Genomic DNA, 14543 nt, shown 5'->3' with positions numbered 1-14543 from the left:
CAGGGCTGAAACACTTAAGAAAATACTACAGCCATTTTTGGTGTTATCTTTGGCCACTTTGTGGGTCTAATTCTGTGCACTCTGGGCTCTGGCATTGTTTATTGCCAGCATTTGGTCTCCAAGTGACTATTTTGAAGAGAGTGTACGGCTATCAACTGAGGGGAGATTTATATAACATGCCATTTGAAACATATTGTTTTCCCCCCGCTCAGTTGTGTCCAATTCATGGACACTGCTTGTACAACTCCTTGCAGTTTTTCTGGCAAACTTCTTCAGAAATGGTTTGCCTCCTTCGTAAGGCTGAGAGAAAGTGACTAGTCCAAGGTCAGCCAGATTGTTTTATGCCTAAAGTGGAACTAGAATTCATTGTCTCACAATTTCCAGCCAGATGCTCCAAACACTAAACCAAACTGGCTTGCATTTGAGAGATACTCAGAGATGGTGGAATAAGCTTCAAAACTTCTTGCTCAGGTAATCTTCATCTTGATTACATAACAGTTCTCAAGATTGTTAGCAATAGCAATAGCAGTAGACTTATATACCGCTTCATAGGCCTTTCAGGCCTCTCTAAGCGGTTTACAGAGAGTCAGCATATTGCCCCCAACAATCTGGGTCCTCATTTTACCCACCTCGGAAGGATGGAAGGCTGAGTCAACCCTGAGCCGGTGAGATTTGAACCGCTGACCTGCTGATCTAGCAGTAGCCTGCAGTGCTGCATTTAACCACTGCGCCACCTTGGCTCATAGAAATAATGACCCTATATACTCCTAAAGGATTACTTCCTACCATTCGGGATTCAAAAGAGATCTGAACCAAATACATAGCTAGAAATCATGTTATGATTTAAAAAAAAACATATAAACACTTGAAAAGAAATAAGTATGAGCACTGCTATCATCCCTTCATTTCAGAAATTGTCCTTATATATAAACAAACCAAAAATTCAATAGTTATTTAGGATGTTTTTAACAGATTAACAAATTGACAGCGTTGGAAGGAGCCTTGTAGGTCATCTAGTCCAACTCCCTGCCCAAGCAGGAGACCCTACACCATTTCTGACAAATGGCAGTCCAATCTCTTTTTGAAAACCTCTGGTGATGAAGCTCCCACAACTTCCGAAGGCAAGCTGTTTCGTTGGTTGATTGTTCTCACTGTCAGAAAATTTCTCTTTATTTCTATGTTGAATCTCTCCTTGATCAGTTTCCCTCTATTATTTCTTGACTGGCCTTCAGAGGCCTTGGAAAATAGCTTGACCTCTTCCTCTCTGTGGCAGCCCCTCAAATATTGGAACACTGCTATCATGTTTCCCCAGGTCCTTCTCTTCACTAGACTAGTCATGCCCAGTTCCTGTAACCGTTCTTCATGCTTTAGACTCCAGTCCCGTAATCCTCCTGGCTGCTCTTCTCTGTACTTTTTCTAGAGTCTCAACATCTTTTTAATAGTGTGGCAGGGACGTGCAGTCATCAGAGGCAGGGGAGGCATGGCCTCATCAGTCATGAGGAAAGAATTTTAAAGAATTTTTTTTAAATAATTAAACCAAGGTAGTTGCTGCCAGACTCCAAGTCACAGTGGCTTGGAGTCTGCTTAGTGTTAACTATAGGAGGAGGCGAGAGAACTATGGGCCTCCTGTGCATAAGGAATTTTTCGCCTTTTAAGAGTTAAGCAAAAAAAAGCGAAAAGTTTTGTATGCAAAGGAGGCACTGATTCTCCCGCCTCCTGATCTGGGAGCAATGAATCATGCCTTGCAGTTGAGCGACTGCGCAATCTAGCAGCAGGAGCCTTGCTTGTAAAACGTGCCTATGTTGGAAAAGTTCATGCTCTGAGCAAGTTCAACTCTCCACTTTGCATCGCGGGAGCCGCCAAGAGCAGAACCATCTATAGTCAGAAGACTTAGAGGTCTCTTATTTCAAAAACTCTCCCTTAAGAATGATTAAGTCTGCATTAAGACATTATTGTTATTATCATCCCCAACATGGGAAATTAAAGCAATCTGCATATGGAAGCCACTTGGGAATTATGGCCAACAAACATGCTAAGCGAATATGGGGCTACTGAGAAGTAAAGCCCACAGACTTAACTGCTGGGCTGGCTGCAGGCCGGGGCAGCGGGCGGGCGGTGGCATCGGCGGCGGCGTGAATGTCGGCCTCGCTGGCTGGGCACTTTGCATCACGGGAGCCGCCAAGCACCTTTGCTGCAGACCCGGGTATGGTGCTTGGCTGGCCCGGGTCTGCAGCAAAGGCACTTGGCGGCTCCCGTGATGCAAAGTGCTCAGCCACCGAGGCCGACATTCACGCTGCCACCACTTCTGCTTCCTCCGCTGCCGCCGCTTTCCCCTCTGCCCTGGGCACGGCTTATGCTGCATTCGGAGTGCTGCCCTTTCAAAGCCCCAGCACTGTGTCCACTATAGAGCGGGACGCGTCCCGCCTGTATGGCAGACACAGCGCCGGGGCTTTAAAGCCCCGCCTCTTTGTCCGCCATAGAGCGGGATGCATCCTGCCTGTATGGTGGACACAGAGGCGGGGCTTCAATGGGGCTTTTGGAAAGCCACGCCAGGGCTTTGGCGGGGCTTTCTGAAAGCCCCGCCGAAGCCCCGCTGCTGGAAGACATAGGGCGGTAGACATATGGTGGCATTTGCCCACTTGCCTCACCAGCCATAAAGCTCACCGCACGTCACTGTAGTGTGGTGACCAAAACTGGATACAGTATCTAGATGTGGTCTTATTAAAGCTTTATAGAGTGGTATTAGTACCTCACTTGGTCTTGATTCCATTCCTCTTTTAATGCAGTTTAGGATTGCATTGGCTTTGTTGGCTGCCACTGTACATTGCTAGCTCATATTTAGCTGATTGTCCACAAAGACTCTAAGATCCCTCTCAAAGTTATTGCTATTAAGCATGGTTTCACCCAGTCTATATGTGAATTTTTGGTTTTTCATGCCTAAATGTAAGACTTTACTTTTTTCTACATTGAATTTCATTTCAATGTAGATAGGGCCAGAGGTGGGCTGCTACCAGTTTGCACCGGTTCTCTGGAACCGGATGTTAATTTTCTGAGCAGTTCAGAGAACAGGTTGTTGGAATAAATATTTTCCCACTTTTCAGAGCTAATTCTGCAAAGGAGGTAGGAAGGAAACATTCTGGTATGTCTCTATTTCTAACCTAATCCTTATCTTAATTGCCCTGCTGCTTTAAGTGTTTTCAGAAACTGCCTCTGGGTTAAACGTGTTACATTGTAAGCCTTAATGGTTCTTGGCAGTATGCCCAGACTTTCTGTTTGTAGACTGAGCTTCTCCAGAGCTGCCATCCCACCCCCACCCCGGGGGAGGTTTTTTGTGGTACTTTTATTCCTGCAGCTTGAAACTTGAAGATTGCTTAAAGATTGATAAAGAGTTGTTTTAAGCTTTTTGGAGTGTACTTTCTACACATCTGGAACAGCTATTTACTGAAGGGTTGGCATAGCCATAGAAGAAATGGCTGAGAGGCAGGATGCAAGCTTGGCATTCTGTCTCATTTTTTTACTGCCTTTCTGGGGGCACATGATATTTCCTTAAATCTGGATGATTACCTAAGGATATCTTGTCAAGTGAGTGAGACAAGCTAATATCTTTAAGTGGCGCAAATCAGTGGTGGGTTGCTCTTGGCTCAGTTGGCTGAATGGTAGTAGTGGCAGCGGGAGGCTCTACCCACCCACCCGGATTCTTCAGTGCATGCACAGAAGAGTTGCACTTGTGCAGAAGTGCATGTGAACCAGTAGTAAAAATATTTGCAACCCATTACTGGTGCAAATGGAGCTAATGATTGCTTCTCCTGGGTGGGAAACTGTGCTTTGTCAGTTCATTGAGCACAGGAGTTTCTTGTCTATGGGGATTCCTCAGTCATCCAGGTCATGGATGACTAAGGAATCAAAGGTGCTTTTTTCAAGAGGCAACTGGATTTTCTTGGCTTCAGAAACCTTTGGGGCAGGAGTCTTTTTCATTGCTTCAGAGTGAGCAAGGCACATGGTTTCTCACTGATAATATGTGGAACCTTCTTCCAATTTATTTTAGTTTTCTCTCATGTTAATATGGCAGAGTAACATGGCACCAATTGTAGAAAGTTAGCACCCACACCTCTCTTAGAAGAATTAAATATTTTGAGAAATATTAAAAAGGAAGAATATATTTCCCTGAATGAGAAATGGAGAAACGTTTTCTTAGAGGGAGAAAGCAGCCCTCACCTTCCTTAATAGCCCACAGAAGATGTCAGCACTTGTTAGTGTTAAAATAGAACAAGCTGAATATATTGGAAGGTAATAGAAGTAAACCGAAGGGAGGAGTTGAGCGAAAGAAGAAGGAGGGTGGAGAGGGTGAGAGAGAGGAGGAGGAGAAGGAAGGGAGGGAATGGATGAAGAGAGGGAGTGATAGAGGGGGAGGGGAAGTAGGTAGTAGAGGGGTATGTAAGAAGGAAGAATGAAAGTTGGAGGGGGTTGAAAGAGGGTGTATGGTGGGCCAAGGTGGTATATTGGGTTTGTATTGTAGGGGGCATTTTCTATATAAGTGAAGGCTGTGTTTATTACTCAATGTTACATGCTCCGGTTATGCACAGTAAACATGTGGTTGTATAGAATGAAATGGAAATAAAAAAATATTATGTGGAAAAAAAAGAAGAAGATGTCAGCACTTAAGAGATAAAGAGATAGAAAGCTATATTCATAGGCAAAAATTCCCTGCAGCAAGGTCTGAACAAAGCCAGAATAGGATTACTCCCTCAAGATGTTAATTTGTTAATATGTCTCTTTAGCTCTGCATTTTGTAGCCCAAATACGCCCACCCACTTTCTGGAGAGCTTAAATGACCTCTCTGATAAAGGGTTTCACTTTATGAGCAAGCGTAACTTGGCTGTTGATAGTTATCCTTGTATTTTAACTATTTTAATTCCTCAATATGCTCTGGCAACCTGCCTGACTTGTAAATCTGGATTGCAGGTATTGCTGAGGAAAAGGAAGGTATTCAGACAGAATGGTTTAGGTGTCCATGACGGCTGTGACTCATTGATCATCAGTGTGTATTCCCCCATTTCTAATCCATTAACTGATATTTAGAACAGCTTTTTGAAAGCAAAGAAGTTTTTTGTATTGTTGAACAGGTAATCCTTGACTTACAACAGTAAATTTAGTGACCATTCAAAGTTACAATGGCACTGAAATGACTTATGACTGTTTTTTACACTTACGACCATTACAGCATTCCCCCAGTCATGAGAGGGCGAGTGAGGTGAAGCGTCCCTCGAAATAGGTGACATCAAGTTGGCCATGCCCACTCAGTCACATGACCACCCAGCCACGTCTATCCAGCCAGTCATTAGGGCCCAGTATTCAAATCTGTCAAGATCCATCGGGATCTTGAGCCTATCTACTAGGGATTTAGTTATTCCTGCCAACTTAGTATCATCTGCAAATCTGGTAAATTGCCCTTCTATTCTCTCATCTAAGGAAGATACTGAATTGTACTGAGCATAAGACGCAACCTTGTGGTTAGGGCATATATTTTCATTTATATCCTTGACTTACAACCACAATTGAGCCCAAAATTTATGTTGCTAAGCAGGACAGTTGTTAAGTAAACATTTTGATCATTTAAAGCAGTGTTTCTCAAACTTGGCAATTTTAAGATATGTGCAATTCTGCTCCCCAAATCCTCCAGCAATAGACTCTTCTACTACTTTTACACAGCCCAGTCTTGCCTTGACAGCACCAATTTTCCCCTTGGCTCCATGACATTGCCATCATATAACCCCTAGAATGGGAGTGCAATAACCATAAGTCATCAATAAGTACTGTATTATCAAGTTTAAAGTAGCTTTCCTCCCATTAAGCTGACCCTACCTCATCAGAGTTTCAAGGATGTAGAATCTAATCTTGTGTGACCCATGATCTTGGAGATGAACTAATTGCTAAAACCTGATAGTTAAATACATAAATTAGGCAGCACATTTTAATGGCTATGTTTAGGGGAAATAAATCTGAGGAAAACAGATATCTCTACTAGGTGCATATATTCTTCTGAAGGAGAAAAAAGAATAACAAATTCCTCCCCCCCCAAAATGCAACAATGTATAAAATTTTAGCTCTTTTACTTCTGAACACACCATTTTGGAGGAGAAGAAAACATAAGCAAATACTTTTATTACATTGGTTTCAAACATCATCTTCCTACATATCTTATTAGGAATAAACAGGTGTCAAAGAATAATTGATTGAGTTCTACAAATAGCATGATTCCTTCAAACTTATTTTCCCATCATATCAAAACAGATCTATGTGTGTTTTTTATTTTATTTTCTCTCTGCATTTTGTTTATGCACCTTATTTTCACTTGTTGTGCATCTACCTTAATTTCCATCTGGAATTATTGTTTTTAAAAGATCTTTTTCTCTGGAGTAAGTCCAGAAGAAAAGCAAAGTTCACAAGAGACTGACATTATGTAGAAATTTAACTATGGCAAAAATCAATGTTAATGTATATTAGCTTCACGTGCTTCACTATTTTCCATTTGATCTTGAAGAGCTGAAAGTCATCAAAGATTTTTTGACTATACAAAAATCTCACAATGTTTGCAATTGCATCATTTGGCAAATGGTTTTCTTCAGAGTAGGTTTTGAGGAGATGCATAACCAGCATAAAGTATATCCACATGCAACCTCTCAACTCTAATTTGCATATATAATATTGAGGATTACTTTAGTAGATCAATTCAGGGTTTACAAATTAGCACCCAAATTTTCAGTTTTTCCCAAAATGTTTCATTTAGGCAAGATATTAGAAGTATAGGGGGGAGGGAAGGCAAGATTGAATATTATGACTAGAGCTTAAACCATTTCCATACCAATTATAGCTGTAGAATCTGTCCTACTGCTGAATTATCCACTCATACCTGAGTCAGCAGAAAAATATACTGATGTAAAATTTATTATCTCTTAATTCATTCCTATCTTGCCACTATTGCCTTAGATTAACTTCCAAGTGATGTTGTCTTAATTTTGCATGTGCAAAATATGTTGTAAATCACCTTGACTCTTTTGAGGTAAGGCAATTTATACATTTTTGCCTATCTAAAAAAGGGAAAGCAGTTGATTGGGTCTCCTGATGTTGCTGCCTTACAAAGTCAATTCCGTAATTTAATTGATCCTGCCTATTTGTTGTCTTCTTCATTTTCCACTTCCTGAATATTGGCAAACATAATCATTTTCTAGCCTATCATCTGCTCATATCTCATGCCTCTTATAGGTGAGTTGCTGCTTGCTGATCATCTCTCAAGGGAGCAGTCAACTTTTATTTGGTCCAGGACAGATTGATTAGTTTTTCTAGTAGTCAATGGTCCTCTTAGCTGGTGTTTCCAAATCCATAATTCAAAGACATCTAACTACTTTCTCCTGTTCTTTCTCTATGCTTTCACAGTCAAACATTATCACAGGAAAGACTATTACTTTAATTATTCTGATTTTTGCTGTCTTTGAAATATTCTTATTGTTCTTATCATTTATTTTAAATGGACTTCAAATTAATTTCATCTATAATTCCACCACATTGTTCATCTCTATCTATATTTGAGATCAAAAAAACAGTCTAGTTTACCCATCAATTATTGAATGAATATAAAAACTTTGACATCTCAGTATTAATCCACATTGTTCACTTTACATTTTTTAAGTTTTACACCGGTAATGACATTTATTAAGTCTTCTTTAATTTTGCTTAATAAAGTAGTATCTTCCACATATTTTAAACTATTAATGTTTCAGCATCCAATTTAATTCCCAGTGATATTGTTTTCAATTCTGCCATTTTATAGGACTGGTACTAGCTTTATAAATTGAGCATCCTTATTTTATCTCCTTTATTTTGAATCATTCTATTTCTTCAAACACAGTTCTTAAATTAGCTTCTTATTCACAGTAAAAGTTCCTCCAAAGACAAATATGATGTTGTTGCACACCCATTAACCTTAATATAGTCTACATTCTCATATGAGGCACAACCTTCTCCCCCAATCCTTCAGTAAACAGTAAGGCTAAAATAAATCTCTTCCTAGGATTCTCTTGCTTCTCCTTTATCCATTCTATATTTGCTATCTGATTTCATGCTCCTTATGCTTTTTTAAAAAACCTTCCTGAAAACTGCCTCTTCTGCAGCTTTAAGGAGTTCAAAGGGTATTTCATCTGCAGCTGGTGCTTTCCTATTTGACAACTGATTTATTGCTTTTCATACTTCACTTTCCAGTGGAGTCAGTTTCTGAATATATTCTCTCTCTACAAATGTTTCTGTCATTCTATAATCCTGTTTGCAAAGGGCTACAATACAGTCTTTCCATCTTCCCGTAATCACATTTATGTGTATTAGATTGAATTTCTACCATAACTGGTTTTCTACTATAGCTCCAAATTTTTTTGTGAAAAGGTTTGCTCACTTTCATTTTCTTGTTTTTCTCGTCTCCTTGTTGATACTAATTGAGATATTTTTCTTTACTCATTTTTGCTTGACACTGAAAACAATCTTTGGTAACTGAATCATTACATCACCTTGTTTTGTTTATTGCCCAAAGTTTTAACGCTCCCATTGTCCCATGGGCTTATCTACAGTATGTGGTTACAAGGAGTTAAGAATGATTCAAAAAGCAGAATCATCATCATCGTCATCATGTTAATTTAATTATCCAACTGCCCATACAACAAGCCAGGAAATTTATGCTGTTTGAAACAAATCTTGCCTCTACAAAACAAATTCTCCTTGTTAAACTTTATTAACCCATCTCCATTTTTTAATTTTCCTGCAGCTCAGCTTTTTTGATTTCTCCAAATTTTATGTTCCTTGTCAATTTCAGAAGCTTTGAAAAATTAATATTCTATTCAGTTTCACTTTTCGGTTACCTTCAGTTTTCTAAATTTCTGGTCCAATATAAAGTACTAAGAGCACTTTAAAAAGAGGGAAGTAAATCAGAGGGCATGGAAGCAAATTTATGCACAACTGAAATGTCACAATGATGAACTTATACAAATTAAGTGTAGCATTAGGATAGAATTTTCAACATTGGAACATTCTGAGATATGCATGTTTTTGACTAGCAAGTAATGTTGACAAAGGGGCAACAATATCAAAATAGAGGAATGGTAAGAAAGAAGCTTTTAATGGGTTATGTTCTTGTATTTGCTTGCATAGGGATGTGGTGAGTTGGCTCATTTGATTCATTTAAGTGAGGAGCCCTAAAGCTTTCCTCAATACCCTTATCCGTTAAATGAAGAATCTGTAGGTTGCCATCTTCTGTTCTTTTATTCAAGATGAATAAAAGTTGGCCTTTAATCCCAAGGAAGATATTAGAAAACCTCGAGCCCTATTGGTCCCCTCTATCCTTTTAGTGGCTTAGTAATCACTGGGATGTGTGGGAGGTAAAATTTTCCCTCAGAATGAAAGTATTGATTCAAAAAAAAAAGAGGCAAATCCTTTATTGTATAGATTATTGTTAGGGAGAAAATTGGGAATTGAAGAGTAGGAGATAGGGGAAAGGAAAACATAAAGAATTAGAAAGCAGGACTTCCGGTTGACGTCGCTGCGAGAATGACTGGAAATTAGCAGAGCTCGATCGGGCTCCATGAAATGCAGCTGGCAACTAATTGCCGGGAAACCCTATGGGGTCAAACTGCCCTGGAGAGGTGGTGAAATAAAGAGAGGTGTTTCATTGATCATGAAGAAACCACAATTTCCTCATTGATTCAAAGAAAGCTCTCCCAAACAGCAGCAGGGACAATGGCCATCTTGGTCTGTCACAAGCTGGGACAGCCAGGACATTAGGATCTTGTACTGGAGTGGTGCATTGAAAAAACAGTAAAACAGGGTGAGATAACTTCTAGCTTTTACCCCAAATATTTAAATCAAGTTAAAAAAAAATTTAAAAAAACAATCTCCAATAGTAAGAAAGCAGTGATTGGGTTTATGGAGAAGGATTAAAGATTAAAAATTAAAGAGAAAGACTAAATATTAAAAATTCAAATGTAAAAGAAATATTTAAAGGATGTTTTAAAACACAGAAAGCTTGGAAAAAGGGAGAAATTGCTTTTCTAAACTCTATTTTCAAGCCCCCTAACAGTCAGCTGTTTTGACTTTTACACTCTGTTGAATGCTGGAATTGGGAGCAGAGAGTCATCTACTAGAAGAAGAAGGTTACTGCAACGTGGGAAATTTAACTGAAAGTGATGAAAGGAGAGAAAGCAAACAAAAGGAAGGCTATTTGACCTTGACTTTAACTTAGTAGGTGATTTGGAGGCTTGGAAATATCTACTGAGCTGTTGCAGATTTTTAAAGCAACTGAACTATAAATACCAAAATGTTATTGAAAGGTGGATTTGAAAGATTTGAGGAAACCTGGTGGGTCAAGTTTGATTTGATTCATTAACATCATTTGATAGATCATCCTATGAGTCAAAAGAAGAAAAGTGATAGAAAGTGGGGGTAAAGAATGGAGGGAGATAAAAATAAGACTCTAAAATTTGGACAACTGGGAAGGTGTAAGTAGGAAATTATAAAGACTCTAAAGTATATATTTATAGCTTTTAAGGACTAGAAAGCTTGGGGATTTGGAGGAATAATTTTGGGATTGACAAATTTTATTAATAATTGACATTTTTAGATTTTTTTACAAAATATTAGGACACTGGAGTATTAGAGATACAGTTGTTGAGCAATTTTTAATATATACAAAGTACAAAATGACTCAGCAGGAGACAATAAAGTTCTATGAAGAAATTTTAATGATGGCTAAAAGTTTTTATGAAAGTGTGACAAAATGTGTCAAAGAATCAATCATAAGGAGATGTTGGGATTGTCCAAAGATAAAGAAGTGAGTGTAGAAAATCCTCAACAAATGGTGGGAAGCGATGAACAAAATATTCCGAAGATAGATGAGAAATCAGAAGGAGTGGTGAAGAGACAAATCTAAATAAGCTACAAGAAAACAAAAACAATGAAAACACAATAGCAATAAATACTAAGAATCGAATAGATAATTCCTTAAGAGCTTACAATAATACACAGAGAAAAAAAGACTTCCCAAAAATAATGAAAAGGTTATGGATGGGCATCCAAATGATACAGCAGAAGGAGATAAGGGGAAGACAGAGGGAACATTCAGTCTATGTAAAAATGTTAGAAAAAATATTGGATTCCAAGAGAGAAAAATAAAAGAATCACCAAAAAGTCAATAAATGATGAAATTCTAAAAAAGCTGAGTGATAATGGATAGAGACATAACGTAATATTGTGATTTTATTATAAACTAATAGAAAGAAATAGAAAGTATAAATTGGGGAAATAGTAACATATAGTATAGATATATAATAGAATTTATTATAATCATAAATATACAAATGTTAGGAGGTGGAAGATTGTGATTAGGCATATTTAAATGTATTATTATGATCAACTGTGCAAAAGATTTATTGGAATTTATAGCTTTTAAAAACTATAAATTCAGGGGACTTGGAAATATAATCCTGGGACCAATTACAATGTATTAGTAAATGATTTTATTGGTGTTTATAGAAAACTGAGATATTGGAAATATGTTTTGAATTTGAGTAGTACTCAAAGTCAAAACATGGTTTTGAATTTAAGTAATACTTAAAATATTAAAATATTGATGACTTAACAGGGGTCAACAAACACATTGTATGAAGAAATGTAATGGATGTTGAAATATATTTTGGGAGAAACAATAAAGAATTATAAAGAGAGAATAGTACTGTTTAAATATAAAGAAGTGAATATGGAAGAAGCCCAACAAGTGGGGGGAAAATAAGTACAAATTGGGGGGAAAGTATTATATGTATTGATACATAAAAGAATATATTATAATGAGCATGTTAAGGTTAGAGGTTGGAAGATAAAAGCTATGTATATGTAACTGTATTATTATTGTTAGCACTGTGTGCTATGTATTGACCCAGTCATTACAAAATATGTCAGTTGTTAAAGGAAAACTGCAAATAAAACAAACACACACACACACACACACACACACACACTGGTCTTGTATTCAGATCATTTCCCATGTAAGATTGAGATTGTCCTGGCAACGTTTCGGTGAGGTCTCACTCGCCATCTTCAGGCTGGGTTTTGGGCTTAAAGCGTGGTCAGAGCTGCTGTCTTTCTATAAACCTTGTTGGGTGGGTGTGGAGTGCTGGCTTTGTTTCAGTAAGTGGAATGATTGGTTGTATGGCTGTATCATGATTGGTAGATTGGTGCTGGCTGTGTATCCGTTGTTGTTTCGTGTTGTAACGGTGGAGGGTGGGGCTCGTTTGCTGACTAGGGCTGGTTTCCAGATGTCTGGTAGGCAGGAGGTATTGTCACATTTATTCATGTTGTGAGAAACACCCCCACCCATATATTAGGAAGCATATAAATTTAGGAAGCATATTAGAATTAGAAATTAGGAAGCATTAGTTAAATGATTGAAAAGTTTTTATTTTTCACATCTTATGACGAGTTCCTTGTTTGTTTATTGTTTGTCCATCTGTAATGTAAGTAATCACAATGGTTATTCATCATTGAGCTATTCCCATATGGCCAGCACCTGCAAAATTTGGGTACATGCCAGAGCATTTTTCTCCAATCTGGATGTCTTCCAGATACCTGGAAGGAAACTCCTCAGTTTGCATTCCATTGCTAAGAATTCTGGCAGTAGAATTTTTACCTATAAGATTATCTGGTTATCTTGCCAGAGCAACAATGAGGCTCTTATTCCCAAGTGGCACCTTTTCAGAATTCATTTCATGGCCTTCATTCTCTACTAACCTTGCCCGTTGGATTGCCAAAAAGATTTCTTCACTGAGCTCAACTATCACTATAATATTATATGAAACCCTGCCTTTCTATTATTCATATAAATATTTTTTAGGTTTTTAAAAATCTAGATGTAAGATTATTACTTCAGTCATAGTATGCAGAAAACAAAAATGTTTGTTTCCGTCTAAATTTTCATTTTTGCAATTCACTTTTATAGGGCAGAACAGATTCATCTCAAAAAATTAAGATGTGAGATGTAATCTCTCTCTCTCTTCATATTATTTTTTTTATTTCATAGTAGAGCTGTATTTCTGTTATCTTTCTCATCTTTTCTACTACTCTCTCCTATTGGTATTTTATGATTATATCACTTTATAGTTTGAGAGCTTTTGCATCGGAGATAAATTCCTTGTGTCACTTGGCTAAATAAAGTATTCTATTCTGTTCATGTGCTATTTTTGCTCTAAGTAAACATTCTCTGTTCACAACAGATCAACATCTTTATTCACTTTACCATCTATAATCAAGATTTGGCATACATTTTGCTAATAAATAGGATTCTCAGTTTAAAGATACCTTCATTTCTCACCTTTGCTATTAATCACGCTTTTTCCTCATGTTCTATAGCATCTTATTTTGCAAGCTTCTTCTAGTAATTTGTACCATGTTTAAACAACTGTTCATTTTAATCCTTTCCTAAATCTTCTCAACATCTATTTTGTATTATGAAAAAGCCTTATTTTTATTAGTTTTTACTAGTTTAAACATGCATTAACTATATAGATCTTTTTATTGATATTTGGTGTGAAAGCTACAAATGAAATATTTGGGTTGGACAAAAGAAACTAGAAAACAGAAGAATTAACCGTGTCTACCATATTAAAAATAGGTCACTTCCATCCAGAGGTGGAATTTTAACAAGGAGCACCTGGCAGTTTCCTCTAGCATAACCAAGCAGTTTATGGTTTTACACACCTTGTTAAATTTACCCAAGCACATCCATTTACTTATTCACTTCTAATGATTAAGCTCTTTACAAATATTTCTATACAAATGGAATGTGGGTGGCTTTAGCCGATCCAGATTGAGTCATACTGTACGTAATTGACAGATGAAAGTAAATTTTGCTGATCCAGTTCAAGGAAAATTGCAAAGTAGGATAGGAAACTTGATGAATGAGATAAGCTATAGTGCATAGGGATGATGGGAAATGAGGGAATCCATAAACAATGACAAGGATATGTTTACCCCAAAAAAATGCCTCTGCCTAATTCAGGGTGATCCTCATTTCTCTTACCTATAGCTTCCTCTCACTCAGCTATCTCTCCCATGATTATCAGCAATGAGAATAAAGCAATGAAGGTTGGGGAAGTTCTATTTCTACAAGTCTCATTCACTATACCGAACTTTGGATACAACGGTCTTGAGTGGATTTAAAGATCAATCTAAATCAATGTTTCTCAATCTTGGTAATTTCAAGATATATTGACTTCAGCTCCCAGAATTCCCCAGCCAACATTGCTGGTTGCAGGATTCTGGAAGCAGAAATTCATACATCTTAAAACTACAAAGGTTGAGAAACACTGGTCTAAATAATGATTTGCTTACTCAGTCCTGGTGAACTACAGTGGGCTCAATTAAACGAAGACAAATTACCATAGTTCAGTGAGGTATATGCATGAGCTGGCCAATTCCTATGCATGCATATGTGCATGCATATATCTGTGTATGTA

Source organism: Thamnophis sirtalis, unplaced genomic scaffold (assembly GCF_051295495.1).
Source record: "Thamnophis sirtalis isolate CommonGarterSnake01/CBP01778 unplaced genomic scaffold, rThaSir2_p1.2 scaffold_4, whole genome shotgun sequence".
Lineage (NCBI taxonomy): Eukaryota > Metazoa > Chordata > Lepidosauria > Squamata > Natricidae > Thamnophis > Thamnophis sirtalis.
The sequence above is the reverse complement of the archived record's forward strand: the minus strand, read 5'-3'. Positions refer to the sequence as shown.